The sequence below is a fragment of the Orcinus orca genome, chromosome 3 (genome assembly GCF_937001465.1).
Source record: "Orcinus orca chromosome 3, mOrcOrc1.1, whole genome shotgun sequence".
NCBI lineage: Eukaryota > Metazoa > Chordata > Mammalia > Artiodactyla > Delphinidae > Orcinus > Orcinus orca.
In genome coordinates, this window is record NC_064561.1 from 82,212,071 (window position 1) to 82,231,776 (window position 19,706).

Sequence of the window (19,706 nt, forward strand, 5' to 3'; positions counted from 1 at the left end):
ATTTTGGTGATTTTCACAATATTTCAAACTTTTTCATTATTAGTTTGCTATGATGATCTGTGATCAGTGATTTTTAACGTTACCTTTATAATTGTTTGGGGGCACCATGAACCATGCCCGTATAAGACGGCTCATGTAATCCATAAACATTGCGTGTGTTCTGACTGCTCCACTGTCGGCTGTTCCCCTGTCTCTCTCCCTATCCTTGGGCCTCCCTATTCCCTGAGACACAACAATATTATAATTAGGCCAATTAATAACACTACAGTGAGCTCTAGGTGCTCAAGTGAGAGGAAGAGTTGCACGTCTCTCACTTTAAATCAAAAGCTAGAAATGATTAAGCTTAGTGAGGAAGGCATGTGGAAAGCCAAGATAGGCCGAAAGGTAAGCCTCTTGAGCCAGTTAACCAAGTTATGATTGCAAAGGATAAGTTCTTGAAGGAAATTAAAAGTGCTACTCCAGTGAATATATGAATGCTAAGAAAGCAAAATTGCTTTATTGCCGAGGTGGAGAAACTTCTAGTCGTCTGGATAGAAGATCAAACCAGCCATAACATTCCCTTAAGTCAAACCTAATCCAGAGCAAGACCCTAACTCTCTTCAATTCTGTGAAGGCCGAGAGAGGAGGGGAAGCTGTAGAACAAAAGTTGGAAGCTAGCAGAGGTTGATTCATGAGGTTTTAGGAAAGAAGTTGTCTCCAAAACATCAAAGTGCAAGGTGAAGCAGCAAGTGCTGATGTAGAAGCTGTGATAAGTTATCCAGAAGGTCCAGCTAAGATGATGAATGAAGGTGGCTTCACTACCCAGCAGGGTTTCCATGTAGACAAAATAGCCTTAACTTGGAAGAAGATGGCATCTAGGACTTTCATAGCCAGAGAGAAGTCTACGCCTGGCTTCAAAGCTTCAAAAGACAGGCTGACCCTCTTGTTAGGGGCTAACACAGTTGTTGACGTTAAGTTCAAGCCAATGCTCCTTTACCACTCCGAAAATCCTAGGGCCCTTAAGAATTAAGCTGAAACTTCTCAGCCTGTGCCCTCTCAATGGGACATCAAAGCCTGGATGACGGTACATCTGCTGGTTTACTGGGTATTTTAAGCCCATTGTTGAGACCTACTGCTCAGAAAAAGGTTACTTTCAAAATATCACTGCTCACTGATGATACACCTGGTCACCAAGGAGCTCTCACGGAGGGGTATGAGATTCATGTTGTGTACATGCCTGCTGACACAGCATCCGTTCTGCAGGCCATGGATCAAGGAGTCATTTCGACTTTCAAGTGTTACTCTTTAAGAAACACACTTCATAAGTCTATAGCTGCCATAGATGGTGATTCCTCTGATGAATCTGGCAAAGTAAATTGAAAACCTTATGGAAAAGATTTACCATTCTGGATGCCATGAAGAACATTCATGATTCATGGGAAGAGCTCCAAATATCCACCTTAGCAGGAGTTTGGAAGAAGTTGATTCCAACCCTCGTGGATGACATTGAGGGGTTAAAGAATTCAGTGGAGGAAGTCACTGCAGATGTGGTGGAAATAGCAAGAGAACTAGAATTAGAAGTGGAGCCTGAAGATGCGACTGAATTGCTTCAATGTCATGATAAAACTTCAATGGATGAGCAGTTGTTTCTTATGGATGAGCAAAGAAAGTGGTTTCTTGAGATGAAATCTACTCCAGTGGAGATGCTATGAAGATTGTTGAAATAACAACAAAGGATTTAGAATAGGACATAAATTTAGTTGATAAAGCAGCAGCAGGGTTTGAGAGGATTGGCACCAGTTTTGAAAGAAGTTCCACCATGGATAAAATGCTATCAAAGACCGTGGCATACTGCAGAGAAATCATTCATGAAAGGAGGAGTCCATCAACGTCTTTAAATATGTGTTACTGCTTGTTTATGCACTGTTTGCTTCAAATATGTATATGAGATATCTTACCATCGAAACACAGGTACATTAAGAACAAGGATGATTAACAAAGAATAAGACAAAAGGGCAATAACAAAAAAAGAAAGGAAGAAAAAAAATTTTACCTGAAAACCCCACCTGGAACAAAGCAGAGAAGTTGAGAAGAAAACCATAGTCAAGAAAAAAAGGGAAACCAGGATAGCAGTGATCTCAATATCCAATAAACAAATACAGAGTTTTTAGCTAAATTCAGTAAAATTTGTTTGAAAGCCAGTGACCCAAATCAGTAAATGATGATAGAAATAAGTACACACACTTCAAAGTGAAATTCAGTCTACTCTGGTACCACACATGCCTCTCTGAAGGACACAAGTTCATATGCAATTGTAAGTAAGAAAGCAATGCTAACATAACTGGGATGTCCTATTAGTTCTTACGTGGGTTTTTCCCACTGCATTGTGTTCGTCAGGGCTCTCTAGAGAAACAGAACCAATAGGAAATATCTGTTTAATTTATACTTGTGTTTTGTAGAAAGAGATTTATTATAGGAATTGGCTCATGTCATTATGTAGGGTGAGAAGTCCTATAGTTTGCCGTGTACAAGCTGGAGACCCAGGAAAGCCAGTGGTGTAATTCAGTCCAAGTTCAAAACCCTGTGAACTAGGACTGTGGATGTCAGAGGGCAGGAGAAGATAGATAAGTCAAGCAGAGAATGAATCCACCCTTCCTCTGATATTGTGTTGTATCCGGGCCCTCAGTTGATTGTCCAGTGCCCACCCACATGGGCGAGAGCCATCTTCTCTTCTCCTCTACTGATTCAGATGCTAATCTCTTCCAGAAACACCCTCACGGACACACCCAGAAATGATGTTTTACCAGCTATCTGGGCATGCCTTAGCCCAGTTGATTTGGCACACAAAAGAATCATTCCCCACATGACTGTTTTATGTCACCAAGCAGTAGGCACTGAATGCGGCGAACCACCAAGAAACAGGGTTCTCCCAGTGATGCATATCTGCTGCATGGTCTTCCTCTTGGCTCAGTTTATTCTGAACTTCATGTAGGTGCTTTGGGCTTGGTTCTTCCTCAGTCTTTGTATATTTTTCCTTATCTGTGTTATTTAGCAACCTTGGCTCTTCTTTGTACCCTCTTTCAGACGTAGTCTACTTTTTTAAAAAAAAGATAAAATCCTATGTTTGCTAAGATATTTATTCAGCAGGAATTTGGAATATCTTTTTAACTGTGTTAGTATTTTAAGATTATTGTTGTGTTCTTGGTGCTCTGGTTATGAAGTTGCATATGTTTGAATGATCTGACCCAACCCTATTTAGCCAGAGAACCCTATTATTTTCCATGCATAATTTTTCAGAACAAGAAAGTCTTTCAGGAACATGTGTATTGCATAATAGCAGAAAAGCTTCTATGTGGTACCTCACATTTAGACATTATTCTCTAAGACAGGCAAAGCAAGTGTTCTCATTTTTTTTTTTTTTTTTTCGGTACGCGGGCCTCTCACTGCTGTGGCCTCTCCCGTTGTGGAGCACAGGCTCCGGACGCGCAGGGTCAGCGGCCATGGCTCACGGGCCCAGCCGCCCCGCGGCACGCGGGATCCTCCAGGACCGGGGCACGAACCCTCGTCCCCTGCATCGGCAGGCAGACTCCCAACCACTGCGCCACCAAGGAAGCCCAAGCGTTCTCATTTTAGTTCTGCTACCCCCTACCCACATCAATAATCACCATACTTTCTGAGTAACCAGCCGCAAAGACTACTTTTTGCCAAGCTGAGTATTCAGGAGCTAATCAACTGACCTTACGTTTCTGGACATCAGAATCATGATTGCAGTAATCATCTGAGTCCAGCTCACTCAGATAAAGTCCCCTTAATATGCCTATGAAGTTGTTCCTTACACGTATCTTTTAAAGGGCAGCAAAACTTAGGAGCTGGGAAGAATTAATTTCATAATGTGAAATAGACTAAACGTAGTTGACTCAACTCTTATCTTAGTCTGTGGTACGTGGTTTTAGCGTTAATTTCAGTATTTCACTTGTAAAATGGTGAAATCCTTAGCCACCTATTGTTTAGGGGAAAATAATCTTGTTTGTTGGCTGCCCCCTGATCCCTCTGGGTCCCATACTGACCCATGCCCAACAGTGATTCATGCTAGACTGTAGACTTTGTTGTACCAGGACTGGCATACTGATTGCAGAGAATTTGTCTTTTCCTTAATCACTTTAAAGTTAATTGTTAAAAGTTTTCACTAACTATATTAACAAACTCAGATTATCTCAGTTTCTATTTGAAAAGCACCACGAAGATGTGGCATCAAATTTGGACAGGCTTAAATTTCCGTCAGTGTCGTTAAAATATTGATAATAAAACTACGACGGATGAGGTTCATGGCAGACAAAGGTCTGTAAGTGTAATATTTCCTAATCCAAATCATCTAATAATTTAGCTAGAATTTTGAATAAGGATTGCATTCAAATTTTCATGCCAAAAAGATATACAGAGGCTCATTTGTGCATACGCAAAATATATTTGACTTGATTATAACTCTTTCGTGCTCCCGGAATAAAATATGACCATTTAAATGGCCTGCCTAACCATATAGGCCTGACAAAACAGTCCTCAGCCAGAACCAATCATTGTCCCAATACTCATGCACTGTGGACTCAGTCAAAGAAATGTGTATTCAGACTTGATGGCCTTTGTGTTTACTGGGACTTTTCTTCTCCTTCCTGCAGAGCTGACCGTAGCCCCCTTTGAAGTCTGTGGTAACCCTAAGATCAGAACAAACGCATTGGAGTGGGTTGGGAAGGAAAGGAGAAGAGTGCTCATTAAGTGTTCCCATTTTTAGATCATTTTCAGTGGATGACAGTGATTGTTGAAAGACTTCTAGCTCTCCATTCATAGATTTAAAAGTTAACATTTTAAGATACCAACTTACTGTTAGAGTAACACGAATGCTAGTGTCCTGGAAAGGAACAAAAGGTTTTCCAGCAATAAAAACAATTAATATTGTATCACTGAACTAGAAAAATAGAAGTGTTCCAAATGTGTTTAATATGTCCCTTTCTCCTTTTTGAGATCTTTTATTTATGATCTGGAGCGCATGGCTGTGTGTTTTTTTTCACCACATACTTACCTCAAAATAGGGTGTTACACCGTTTTTTGTATTTTATTCATGTAAACAACATTTTTGAATGGCTCTGTGTGCCAGGTTTAGTACACTAGGAAGTTGAGATGTAGCAATGTCTACACTATGGTGGAAGAGACAGAGAACAAATAGGAAAATAAATGAGAATCTGAGATTGCACTCAGGGCGATGACAAAAAGAAGAGAAGGCGATAGAATGGACACAGAGCAGGAGTGAGCATTTACTTTACATAGAGTGTCCATGAAGGCCTCTCTGGGTGGGTACCATCTGGGCAGAGGCTGGAAGAAGCCAGCAAAGCAGAGGTCCAGGCACCAGGAACAGCAAGTGCAAAGGTCCTGAGGAAAGCACAAATTTAACCTGGTAATTATTAGTTTGTGTGCCTCCTTATCATATTACCAGCAAAGGTATTATGTCATCTGGGAAGTAGCCATTATGTGTTTATAATCAAATAAATAAGTGAAGATAAAAATAATATCACCATTACTAATAGTTAACATCTTTTGCTCATAGTATACTCCAGAATCTATTCTAAATACTTTGCCTATATTACTTAATTTAATTCTCACAACAGCTTTACAAAGTAGATGAGAAAACTGAGATTCAAGGTGGGTGAATAAGTTGCCCCATGTTACACAACTGACGTATCAAACTGGCTGATCTGGAGTTTGAACCCAGGCTTTCGAAGTTAACGACCCTCGCAGTTAACCACCTGTTATGGACTGAATTCTGTTCCTCCCAAACCTCATATGTGGAGCCTCCAATCCCCAATATTTCAGAATCTAACTGTATTGGGAGATAGGGTCTTTAAAGAGGTGATTATGTTAAAATGAGGGAATTGGGTGGGCCTTAGTCCAATATGACTGGTACCCCTATAAAAAGAAGACATTTGGACACAGAAACACACAGAGGGAAGACCATGTGAAGACACAGGGAGCTGACAACCATCTACAAGCCAAGGAGAAAAGCCTCAGAAGAAACCAGTCCTGCCGATGCCTTGATCTCAGACTTCTTGAGAACTTCCAGAACTATGAGAAAAGAAATCTCTGGTATTTGTTATGGCAGCCCTAGCAAACTAATACACCATCCTACGAGGCTAACAGAAAAGAGATGAAGAACATTCGTTTAACAGCAATGTTATGAAAAGAGAAAAGAATCGGCTTGAGCCCAGGTCACTTATTTATGTATTTCGCTCTGCAGTATAAAAGAATTTTAAAAAGAAGCATCGATAATGCTCTATTTCTTTATTGTCTGTAATCCAAATACGATGTTAATGATGTAGGAGGACTGATTTAGACTTTTGTAAGTTGGGTGATTTGTGCTGCCTACACAGCTACCCTTTCTGCTATTCCTCTGAGTACTCATCTCATGAAGATGTAAAAGAGAACAAAAAACAACTCACAGTGTAAGAATCATCTCACTGTACAAAGACTCTCAATGTGTTCAAATTTTCAACTTAAAGGATTATGATGATTCTGTATGTATGCTTGTGCCAGTTGTGACTTGTTGCTTCTCAGCTCCAAATTAAACCTTTTTGCCTGCTCTTTGAAAATGGATCTGGGCCCCTTAACTATGTTCCCTTTGCTGACAGGCGTGATAGCTTTATCAGTAGACACTGATATCAGAGACACTGCAGGAGGAGAAGTGTTTTCTTCCTTGTTCTCCAGATGTTTTCTCAGCATCTGCCAACTGCAGCACAGGTGGATTCTTCAGGTTCAGTGCCTGCAGGGCACGCTGCTCCCTCAGTGCCCAGCTCCTGCAGCACGGCTGGCTTTTCCAGCACCTGATTCCTGATGTGCCCACAGATTCTCCAGTGCACAGTCCTTACAACCTCCTCCTACACCTGCCTCAGGTGGTTCTGCACTAGAGTGACTCCAGTGAGACACTTTCCTGTGAACAGCCTTCCCTGGCCTCTGAGAGGGTGGATTTCCGGAAAATTCCACTAGCAACTTTTCTTCCACCCAGTGTGTGAGCCGTGGCTACGCCCTCTCCAGCAAGTTATGGATCTGAGCTCTGGGGGCCTCTCCCTTGGTTTGGTTTTTCTCTCTCAGCCATAGGGGTAGTAACATATTATATTATATTCTGTTATATGTTTTATATCATATCATATCATATATTACTACATGCTATTCTACCTGCCATTCCTACTGTCTTTAGACTTCTCTTTATTTCCTACTAGCCAATACGTCATTTCTCCACTCCCCTCTTAAATTAATAGTTTTTATATTAAACTTTCCCCGTTGAGATTCTTGTATGGATTCTCTCTCCTGATTGGACCCTGACTGATACAGTACTTAAGGTTTTGTTTGATGTTCCAAGTTAGATTATCATAAGAGCAAGAATCAAATTTTAACATCACTTTTTACTTCAAGGGCAATAAAAAGCCGCCCTCCCTCTCATACTGGTAATCCTGGAGAATATTAACACAGGACCACGGGTTCTTGCCTGGTTTGTTTTCTGGACTCTGCAGCACACAGTTGTGGTCCATGGTGGACCACAGCTCACAGTGTTTATGAAGTTGATGTTCCAAAACACTGAGATGAAACCCCAGTCCTGATGGTTCACCCCATTTCTCCCACTTCCCACCTAGCCCGACTTCAAACCTCCCCCATCCCTGCCCCCGCCCCTAGGCAGGAGAGCCTTTTATTTCATCATTAAAACTTGAAAAGATTGTTATCTCCTGAACTACAGTCTTTTCTGTGATTACCTTGACCACACCAGGAAGGATTTTTTTTCTCTTCAGTCCTAATTTATGGCCCCGACTCTTTGTTTATCATGAGTCCTTGCTTCATATTCTAGGACTATAAGATTATATATATATACATACATACACACAGGCATACCTCAGAGATATTGTAGGTTTGGTTCCAGACGACAATAATAAAGCAAATACCACAATGAAGGAAGTCACACAAATATTTGCTTTCCCAATGCATATGAAGATTATGTTTACAAATACACTGTAGTCTATTAAGTGTGCAATAGCAATATGTCTAAAAAAAACAGTGTACATAGAATTACCAATATGTGACACAGAGACACAAAGTGAGCAAATGCTACTAGAAAAAATGGCACCAGTAGACTTGCTCCACGCAGGGTTGCCACAAACTTTCAATTTGTTTAAAAAAAAAAAAAAGAAAAGCAATATACACAGTAAAACAAGGCATGCATGTATATGAATCTTTCAGTTACTCTCTTTTCCTGCTGATTTTATATGGGTCATCCTTCTCTAGTACTATTTTTTACATCTGTCTGCATTTTTAAATGCTCTTAAGCTAGAGCCGCTAACTTCCTTTCTTTCTTACTGCAGATGTTCACAATTGCAAATTGCTTTAAACATAAATCCATTATCTGAATCTGAATCAGTGTGTTGGTAGTTCACTGTGATACCAGCACAAGGTTGATCTGAAAGTGCTGTGTCTCATTGCCAAAAGCCACTGGTTTCTACTACGTTTATATGACAATTTTGCTGTGGAAAAGCTCAGAGCAGAAAAGGTGCATTTAAGCTTAAGCTCTGTCCGTCTGTACCTCACTTGATCAAGCTCCTGTATATTGTCAGGAATTGGGTGTGTTTAATACTGAATACATCGATCGCTTCCATCTTTCAGTATAAATTTATTCCACTGAATCCAGGAAAAAAACGATATAAATTTTCATTAAAGAAAACGCTATATTATGACAGCACTAAATGAATCAACTACAGTCACTTTTAAGAGGCTTGATGTATTTCCTGCACTTGGGAGGCACTATGTTGTAAAAATATTTTCACTAACAAGTATGAAATATTGCAATATATATTTTTATACATACTGCATGTGGCTATATGTTTCATTTTTGTGTGTATTTGCACAAACGTGCATATCTCTAGTAGGCCCTCCAGGTAATTTCTTGGTCACATTTACTTCTTAATAAAAAAAGGAAAACAAATTGGCCAAGCAGCCCATCACAAGCAGCACATCACATTCATCATAGCTGAAGATAATATTTTCTTGAAGTGAGTCATATTCTCACCTTCCTGCAGGAGTTTTCTCCACCCAGTGACAGAGTGACATCGTGAAATATCACTGAAGTGAAGGCTGTTTCGTTTAGCCTGGAGCAAACACAGAAGCTGAACTGTGGATACGCAGAGTTCCTTTCCCTCCTAGAAGCCGTGGGTTTTATGCATGTGTAACTGGAGCTAAGCTGAATCCAGAGAGCTGCTTCATGATAAGAGCTTGGTTTGAAAACATGTGCAACGGAATGACTTGAATAACAGAATCCCTGGGCAGAGTGTTTCTGAGCCAACTGCATTTGCACTCTGCAAGGAGATCAATGCTTCCTTCCCCTCATTGATTTTCCTCCATTGCAGAGTCAGGGTTATGCACATTGTGAAGCTGTGTTCCCAGATTCATCCAATCTGATTTCCTAGTCAGCCCTAAAAAGGCATAGTGCTCAACTGTAAACTGGAGGCTATAAAAGTATAACTGGACCATATCTGTCGCTCCCTTCTGCATGAGAAACAGAAGCACGCTGATGTATTCCTAGTGTGATGCAAGGGCTGCCCAGAACAGGAGGAATTCTGTTTGTGTGCAGCTTCTAAATAAATGGCAGAGATGCCAAAGATAAATCTGAGATGCCTTGCATACCTTTGTGTAACTAACTCCCAAGATATTTCCAGATGTGCCAGAGTCTTCTTTCTGGAAGACTTGAAATGCAAAGTAAGCACGTAAAGAAATTTTTCTCTTCCTAAATTCACGGATTGACTATAGTCCTTCCGATTTTGAAATTGCCTTAACATTTATAATTGGAGAAGGTGGATGGTTGGAAGGCTGTAAATATCAAGGGTCTATGAAAAAACTGAGGGTCCTTTTCACTGTAAACAATCTAGTGGTTGGTGGGTTTATCCTGCAGTTAACACAATTCTTATCCTCCTTAACTTCATGGAACTTAATGTAATTCAGTTTAGCACTGACAACCAACTGTAAAATGAAAATACCCAAAAAAGGTGACCTCAGCTCTTCCCAGATTTTAGCATACTGTTAGTAAGGGGGAGAGGGGGAAAGCTGACACCCATATTAAATTTTCCTTTTCTCACTCCACTTTGAGGATAGGCGAGGTGTCACATTACAACTAGAACTTCAAGTTTGCTTTTGAAAAAAATGATGTAAAATAAGCCATTTCCTCCCAAGCCTAGATGAATGATTACACAGCTGCTTGCCTTTCAAACAGAATTTGCTCAGGATCTGGGCTTGCCTAGGTGCTCACTTCATTATTAGATGGTGCTGAGACAGCTGACTGTCCGTGTGTGCTGGGGAGCAGGGCGCCGCTCACATACCCACTGCAAAGGCTGCTTCCTCTAGGGAAACCATGTCTGGGGGCGAAGGAAGGAGGGCTGGACACCAAAGAGCTTTGGGTAGACCTACATCCAGGATCAACAGTTTCCACTTCCCAGACTTAACGTGTAAATTGACCTGGCAGATCTACCCTCCTAGGTAGGAAATACGAGCATGTTTCCAAGTTACCTAATCAGTGGACATTTTCCTAGTAAAAGATTAACCAGTTTATCAGTTTTTCAGTGACTGAAAGTGAAAAGTGAGTTCTCTGTTCCAAACCCCCAGACTTAACCCACAGATCATCCTTCCTCCTCTGATTCATCACAGAGACTTCTTAAAAATTAAATAAGTGTTGCCGTCAAATATAAATGTAAAGGAGACCGATTCAGTCTTGCCCGCTAAAAACTGACACCTCTTGGTTTGCTTATGTATTTCTAAACCGCCATGTGCAAAATACACATTTTACTTGCTGGCATTGGCTGTAAAGCGTATTTTTCCATTTATTATTAACAAGTGTTAGTGATTTTCAATTAACTGTGATGTGGCATTAATTACATTAATATTTAAATGATACTATTCTAAGTATTATTTTTTGATTAAAGTAACTGATATGTCCCACATAGTAATTTTGAGATAGTTGAAACGTATCGGAATTGTTTTCGTTGAGTGCAAAGGAGCACATTTCCCGTGTTCCTACCCAGAGAGCTTTTCTGTTGGAGTGTTCACTTTAATGAAGGCTTCTCAGAAAGTTGTGTTTTTATAACTGGTTTTTATCACTGATTCAGTGATAGTAGTCTAAATAAACATCGTGAAGTAATTTGATAATGAATAAGTAGGAGGAGATACCATTGTTTAACCTCCAAACTATGCTAATAAGTAGGGTGATAGACTTGCTGGGCTGAATAATAGAACTGTTATTCTAGCCCAGTGGGACTGTCTCCAGGGCCTCCTGGGAGGATTTGCCCAAAGAGCTGTATGTTGTTCCTGAGTGCACTTCGAGTAGCCCCCAGGATCTAGTTACAGCACATTTATCAAAGGAAATGACAATTCGGAAGAAAACTGCATTCCCTACTCTCTCAAATAAGAAGCATCCCTCTCTGTTACTTTCCCTTGACTTGTTTTACCTAGGTAAAACAGAAGACTAATCTGGAAAAATAATTGTTAATACAAAGAACTACAGCCTGGAGAGAATTTCATTCCTTTGAAATCTACATTTTAAAGAGACCATTTTAATACTGTCAGGAAAAAAAGTCTGTTTTCTTAATAAAACCTGAACAGGCTAATATATTATTATACACAGCATAAAGTTAAGGGTGTTTGGACAGTGGAAATGGAAAGCATTTGTAGTTATTCAACCCTGAATACTTAGGACATTTCATTTCTTTTTTACAGCAACCATATTCAGTCAATAAAAGATCAAATGCTTTTGGTTACTGGACTGAAAAAAAATCAAATCCTCCGAACTTTTAGCGCTTGATGTTCCCTGAGTACTTGCTCTCATCTATAACTCATCAAATGAGCTGATTCACCACTGAGTCTCTAAACTGAAACAAAAGCAAAGAGCCTTTATTTTTAAAGTAGATGGCACCAAACTGAAGCACACTAAAATCTGGGTTGTTTGCACATTTTTCTTGCGCATAGTAGGTATTCTGCAGAATAAGTACATGTCCATTCATCTGGCAATTTTTCCGTAACAACCTAAATAGGACTTTTCTGGGTAGGAGTGGTAAAACCATGGTTATTGATTGATAACTGTTTGAGATTGAAGCGAGATCATGCAAAAGGTAAAGGAAGCTAGATAAACTGAGTATTTTGTAATGGCATGACTTGCATTTACTTTACAGTTTTGTTTTGTTTTGTTGTTTTGTTTTTTGCGGTACGAGGGCCTCTCACTGTTGTGGCCTCTCCCGTTGCGGAGCACAGGCTCCAGACGCGCAGGCTCAGCGGCCATGGCTTACGGGCCTAGCCGCTCCACAGCATGTGGGATCTTCCCTGACCAGGGCACGAACCCATGTTCCCTGCATCGGCAGGCGGACTCTCAACCACTGCACCACCAGGGAAGCCCCAAGACAGTATTTTAATAACAGCTCTGCAGTACTCTCTAAACAACAGCAAAACAATCTTGAAAAAGAATAAAGTTGAAAGACTCACACTTCTTGATGTCAAACTTATCTACAAACCTGCAGTTATCAAGACAGTATGGAAATGGCATAAGGATAGGCATGTAGACCAATGGAACAGACTTGAGATATAGAAATAAACCCTCATAATTAGTCAACTGATTTTCAACAAGGTACCAAGACAATTCACTAGGGAAGAATGGTCTTTTCAAAAAATGGTGCCAGGACAACCGGATATCCACAGGCAAAAGAATGAACTTGGACCCCTACCTCATAGTTCACACCACGTACAGAAATTAACCCCAAATAGATGAAAGACCTAATATAAAGGCTAAACTATGAAACTCTTGGTTGAAAGCATAGATGTAAACCTTCATGACCTTGGATTAGTTGATGATTTTCTCAGATATGACAAGGCACAAGTAACAAAAGAAAAAAATAGATAATCTGGACATCATCAAAATTAAAAATTTTGTGTTTCAAATGACAACATTAAGAAAGTGTAAAGGCAGTTCGCCAAATGGAAGAAGATATTTGCAAATCATATTTCTGATAAGGGGCTTATATCTAGAATATATAAGGAACTCTTACAGCTCAATAATAAGACAAATAATCCAATTAAAAGGAGCAAGGTATCTGAACAGACATTTCTCTGAAAAAGATATTCAAGTGGTCAATAAGCTCATGAAAAAAATACTTGACATGATTATCCATCAGAGAAATGCAAATCAAAACCACAATGATATACCATTTCATACTCATTAGGATGGCGAGAATTTTTTTAAATATGTTGGCAAGGATGAAAAGAAACCAGAACTCTCATACAGTGCTGTTGGGAATGTAAAATATTGCCACTGCTTTGGAAAACAGTCTAGCAGTTTCCGAAATGGTTAAGTATAAAGTTGCCGTATGATCTAACAATTCTACTCCTAGGTATATACCTATAAGAATTTAAAAAAATGTCCACACAAAAACTGGTACATGAATGTTCATAGCAGCACTATTCATAATAGCAAAAAAAAAAACAAAGTGGAAACAACCCAAATGTTCATCAGCTGATGAATAAGCAAAGTGTGGTTTATCCTTACAGTGGAATATTGTTTGGCACACACACAAAAAAATGAAGTACTGATACATGCTGTAACATAGATGAAATTTAAAAACACTGGGTTAGGGACTTCGCAGGTGGTGCAGTGGTTAAAAATCTGCCTGCCAATGCAGGGGACAGGGGTTCGAGCCCTGGTTCTGGAAGATCCCACATGCCGTGGAGCAAATAAGCCCGTGCACCACAACTACTGAGCCCATGTGCCATAACTACTGAAGACCCATGCACCTAGAGCCCCTGCTCTGCAACAAAGAGAAGCCACTGCAATGAGCAGCCCGCGCACCACAACGAAGAGTAGCTCCCGCTCGCTGCAACTACAGAAAGCCCGTGCGCAGCAACGAAGACCCAATGCAGCCAAAAATAAATAAATAAATAAATTTGTTTTTTTAAAAAAACACTGTGTTAAGTCAAAGAGGCTAGTCACAAAGAACCATGTATGATTCCATTTACAAGAAATGTCCAGAATAGGCAAATCTATATAGCCAGTTGAGTGGTTGCCTTGGGCTGGAGCAAACAGGAAGAATGGGGGTGATGGCTAGGATAAATGGGATTTCTTTTAGGGGCAACGACAGTGTTCTAAATTTGTAATGATGGGTGCACAGCTCTGTGAATATACTAAAAGCCATTGAATTGTGCACTTTAAGTGGGTGACGTGACATATCTCAATAAAGCTGTTTTTTAAAATAGTAAACTATACAAACAAAATCTCTGCCTTCTTGGTACTTACTTTCCAGTAGGGGTAATTCTATGTCAGGTGATGATAAGTGCTATAAAGAAAAGAATGAAAAAAAAGAGAAAAGAATGAAGTTACAGAGTGATAGGGCAAGGTCATGGTGAGATACCATTTTGTAAAGGGCGGCCACTGAAGGCCTTTCTAATGAGCTGAATTGAAGGATTCTGTATGGTACGTAGAACACTATAAGGACTTCGTGTTTTATTTTAGATGAGATGCGAAATCATTAGAGGGGTCACAACAAAAAACTGACAGGACATGATTTCTGTTTAAAAGGGTCATGCCGGGCTTCCCTGGTGGCACAGTGGTTGAGAGTCTGCCTGCCGATGCAGGGGACACGGGTTCGTGCCCAGGTCTGGGGGGATCCCACATGCCGTGGAGCGGCTGGACCCGGGAGCCATGGCTGCTGAGCCTGCGCGTCCAGAGCCTGTGCTCCGCAACGGGAGAGGCCACAGCAGTGAGAGGCCCACGTACAGCAAAGAAAAAAAAAAAAAAAAAAAAAAGTTTGTAATTCATGTTTTACAAATTACAAAAGTAATGCATTTTTTTAATTCAAGCAATATGAAAACTATAAAACAAAATATTGAAGTCTCCCTCTCCCCCCAACAGGGTTAACCACCTTCAGTGTTTTGCTCTTGTTGAACTTTTTATGACCATGTATTCAATTGTTACTTGAGATATAAAGGGATATTTTACATTGCAAATAAAAAAGTTTGGAACGTTGTAGTTTCACAAACGTAGGAAAAACAGGAGTGTATTTACAAATATTCAATTGTCACACAACTTGTTGGAAAATAACTTTAATAGAATCAGGTTATGTAAAAATATAAAATATATAAGAAGATATTCCAGTGCTCAAGATCACATCATAAATTTAAATACAAATTATAGAGGTAAAGTTAATTTTTTTAAATTCAGATAACTAAACTTCATGATAAATTCAGTTCTTCATGCCATTTTCTGGTGAGTTATTGGTCTCTTTTTTTTTAACACACTATTTTTAGGACCACTCCTAGGTTCATAGCAAAATTGAGTGGAAAGTACAGAGGATTCCCATATACTGCCTGTCCACCCACATACACAACCTCTCCCATTATTGACAGCGCATACCAAAGTGGTACATTTGTTACAATTGTTTAACCTACATTGACACATTATTAGCACCCAAAGTCCATAGTTCACATTACTTTTCTTCCTTGGTTTTTTATATTTGTGGGTTTTAACCAGTGTATTGACACATATCCACAATTACAGTATCGTAAAGAATAGTTTCACTGCCTTAAAAATCCTCTGTGCTCTGCTTATTCATCTATCCCTCTCCCCTAATCCCTAGAAACCGGTGATCTTTTTACTGTCTCCATAATTTTGCCTTTTCCAGAATGTCATATTGTTAGACTCATACAGTGTGTAGCCTTCTCAGATTGGCTTCTTTCACTTAGTAATATGCGTTTAAGTTTCTTCCATGTCTTTTCATGGCTTGATAGCTTATTTCTTTTGAACGGTGAGTAATATTCTAATGTCTGAATGTACCACAGTCTATTTATCCGTTCACCTACTGGAGGATGTCTTTGTTGCTTCCAAGCTTTGGTAGTTTTGAATAAAGCTGCCCTAAACATCTGTGTGCAGGTTTCTGTGTAGACATGATTTTTTAATCCATTTGGGGAAATACCAAGGAGTGCTATAGGGGAGGAAAGTTTTTCTCAACTCTCTTTGGGTCCTTAGCTGGGCCTAAAATTAAGTGTCATAAGACAGATTAACAGGAGAAAAGCTTACACATTTATTTAAGATAAAACTGTATGTGGCACAGGAACCTTCAGAAGGAAATGAAGACCCCAAAGAAATGGTTAAACTTGAGTGTTTGTATGCTAGTTTTGAGAAAGAATGGAAAGTCGTACGTAGAAAGAGTATGAGGCAAGTGTAGTAAACTGGGGAAATTTATATGGCCTCTTCCTTCAGATTCTTCTGTGTCCTTCCATCTTCAGTGACAAGGATGCTGCTTTTTTCCAAGTAGAGGGGGGGCACCTCTCATAGAAGGGTTTTATGACCTGCCTCAGGGGAAGATCAGAAAGTCCTTCCTACACTTGCCGTTTCTCAAATTCCTTCAGCTTGAAATATTCAGTATGCCAAAGTGCTGTATTTTGAGGTAGCATATACTGAATCCCATCAGAATTATTACTGGACTGTGTGGCAAGAGTGTGTTTAGTTTTGTAAGAAACTGCCAAACTCTGTTATGGACTGAATGTATCCTCCAAAAATTCATACACTGAAACCCTATCCGTACCCCCTTCCCTAATGTGATGGCATTGGGAGGGCCTTTGGGAGGTATTTAGGATTAGATATCATGTAGATGGAACTCTCAGGAATGGAATTAGTGCTCTTATAAGAACTGTATAAGAGACAGCTTGCTTCCCCTCTCTGCTCTTTGCCATGTGAGGATATAATGAGAATTGGCACTTTGCAGCGCAGAAGAGGGTTCTCACCAGAACCTAATCATGCTGGCACCCTGATATTGAACTTCCAGCCTCCAGAACTCTGAGGAATAAATTTCTGTTGTTTATAAACCATCCACTCTATGGTACTTTGTTATAGCAGCCCAAATTGACTAAGACACCATCTTTCAAAGTAGCTGTACCATTTTGCTTTCCCATCATCAAAGAATGAGAGTTCCTGTTGCTCCCCATTCTCATCAACGTTTGCTGTTGTCAGTGTTTTGTATTTTGGCCATTCTAATAGGTATGTAGTGGATCCCATTGTTGTTTTAATTTGCAATTTCCTGATGACATATGTTGAACGTCTTTTCATATGTTTATTTGCCATCTGTTTGTCTTGTTTGGTGAGGTGTTTGTTCAGGTCTTTTGCCCATTTTTTAATTGGGTTGTTCATTTTCTTATTTTTGAGTTTTAAGTGTTTTTTGAATTTGGGGGATAACAGTCATTTATTAGATATATCTTCTGCAAATATTTTCTCCCAGTTTCTGGCTTGTCTTCTCATTCTCTTAAGCCTCTTTATTTTTTGGGTTTTTTTTTTTTTTTTTTTTTTTTTTTTGCTGTACGCGGGCCTCTCACTGTTGTGGCCTCTCCCGTTGCAGAGCACAGGCTCTGGACGCGCAGGCTCAGCAGCCATGGCTCACGGGCCTAGCCATTCCGTGGCATGTGGGATCTTCCTGGACCGGGGCACGAACCCGAGTCCCCTGCATCAGCAGGCGGACTCTCAACCACTGCACCACCAGGGAAGCCCAAGCCTCTTTATTTTTTAAGTTTAAGGAATTTGGTTTACTGAAGTGACAAACCAATTGGAAAATTTTAAATTTCTACCATAAGATCCCATTTTCTCCCTTACATATTAATTAGAGTTTGCTATTCCCATTCTCCACCCATTCTCTGAACCTCATTCCTTAAATTGCCTAGAGTCATCTTATACTCACTTCTCTAAAAGTCCGGGTGACCAGATTTCCCACATAAGAACAGACCTCATATATGTTGCCCTTTGAGCCTTGGATATCTGATGTAAACACAGAGGAAACCTCTTTACCGTTATCCATCTATATTCTCTGTTTCATTTTCTTGAACCAGCTTCCCATTTGCTTCAATCGTTCTCCTATTCCCCACAGAGCCATAAAATAAAAATGTACCTTAGTTTCACAACCGAAGGGGACAAAGAATTGAACGTGATTGTTTTCACATAGAATGCAGTGCTAGAGCCAGCAGCAAAGCAAATTCATTTCTCATTTGCGTAACCATTTTCCGGCATTAGCATCTTACTTATTAATAAATGATGTAAGGAAATGGTTGGAAGAAGGGCCTGCCTAAGGACATTTATTTAGATTTTCAAGTAGTTTGAAAAATGGAAGCCTAAGTTTAAAGCTCAGGATCAAAGCTCTGTGTTTTTGAAAACGCATGTCTGTGGATCAAACATATAGTTACAAGGACTCCTGCTCATTTAGGGTGATGGTGGAAATCATAGAACAGTGGAAACCACTATTGTCCAGGAAACAATGTTGCCTTTGAAAATCTCATCTCCCAGAGACCTGTCTCTCTGAAATAGATGGAAAAAGCCTCCCTGGACATGGTCGTGAAGTTTAAATGTCTCCTATGCTTAGCACAAGGGAGAAGACGTCATTGCAGTGAAAATGACTAAACCAGCCAAACCAGGTTGGTTTTCAGGTTTAAGAGTAATCTTCTCATTCGACAGATATTTACATATCCCTGTTCTGTGTAACTCAGTTCATACAGCAAGAAGGACATATTCAGATGAACACATAAAAGACACCAAGAGCTAAATGACATGAGAGGAACAAAAGTAATTTTGTGACTTAGATGGAACGAGTACGCTCCATTCAATAGACATGATCAGACAGGCTTTAAGGTGGAGATGTGACATGAACTGGGCCTTAACGAACATGAGGAGGACATTGGCAAGTGGAGACAGCAGGGAAGGGCAGTTTGGATAGAAGAGCATCTTGAGGAGAAGGCGTGGATGTAAAAGTCTGTATCCTCTGGTTCTGTTTGGGGGAAGAAGACCTGTTCAGTTTGGCTGGAGCTTAAAACATATATAAGGATATAAGAGAGAGGAGAAGATAGATGGAAAAGAGCATCAGGACTATTTAGTATTAGTTCTCTTTTGTTGCATAACGAATTACCCAAAACTTAGCAGCTTCAGGCAAAAAATAATTGTTACATCACAGTTTCTGTAGGTCAGGAATCCTGGTGCAGCTTAGCTGAGTAATTCAGGCTCAGAGTCTCTCATGAGGCTGCAATCATGGTGTCTATGAGTCTGGGCTGCAGTCACCTAAGGCTTCTCTGGGGCTGGAGTTTCCATTTCTCAATTCACATGGCTGTCAGCCAGAGGCCTCGGTCCACCTCCGTGGGGACCTCGCCACACGGGAGCTGGTTTCCCCTAGAGTAAGTAATGAGAGACATAGGCAGAAAGAGAGAAAGACCAGATCAGAAGCTCTAGTGCCTTTTGTAACCTGATCTCGGAAACGACTACCATCACTTCCACCATATCCTATGGGTCTCTCAGCCCAACCCTCCTGCCGTATGAGTGGGACTACACAGCGCTGTGGCTATCAGAAAATGGGGATCATCTGGGGCCATTTTAGAGTCTGACTAGGACAACCACCATTACAGTTGCGCAGATGGGGCCCTGCACATCTCTAAGGGGCTTCATTCATACTGTAAACAGGATGGAAGAATTTTTGAGCAGTGGAGTGTATGAACAGATAAACAGAACTTTATGCTGCTCACAACGTACTTAGTGACATCTAAATTCATGCAATAGATAAATGGTAGAATCCGTAAACGGCAGGGTGAACAGCTGGAAGGGTACTGCATGTCCAGATGAGATCTCATAAAGACTCAGCTGGGATGGAGGC

General features: G+C 40.2%; 1 pseudogene; it reads left to right on the forward strand.

The window, feature by feature from the left end:
• The first annotated feature begins 106 nt into the window (after positions 1 to 106).
• Positions 107 to 1,927, forward strand: LOC125963963 (tigger transposable element-derived protein 1-like; annotated as a pseudogene).
• Positions 1,928 to 19,706: the final 17,779 nt, after the last annotated feature.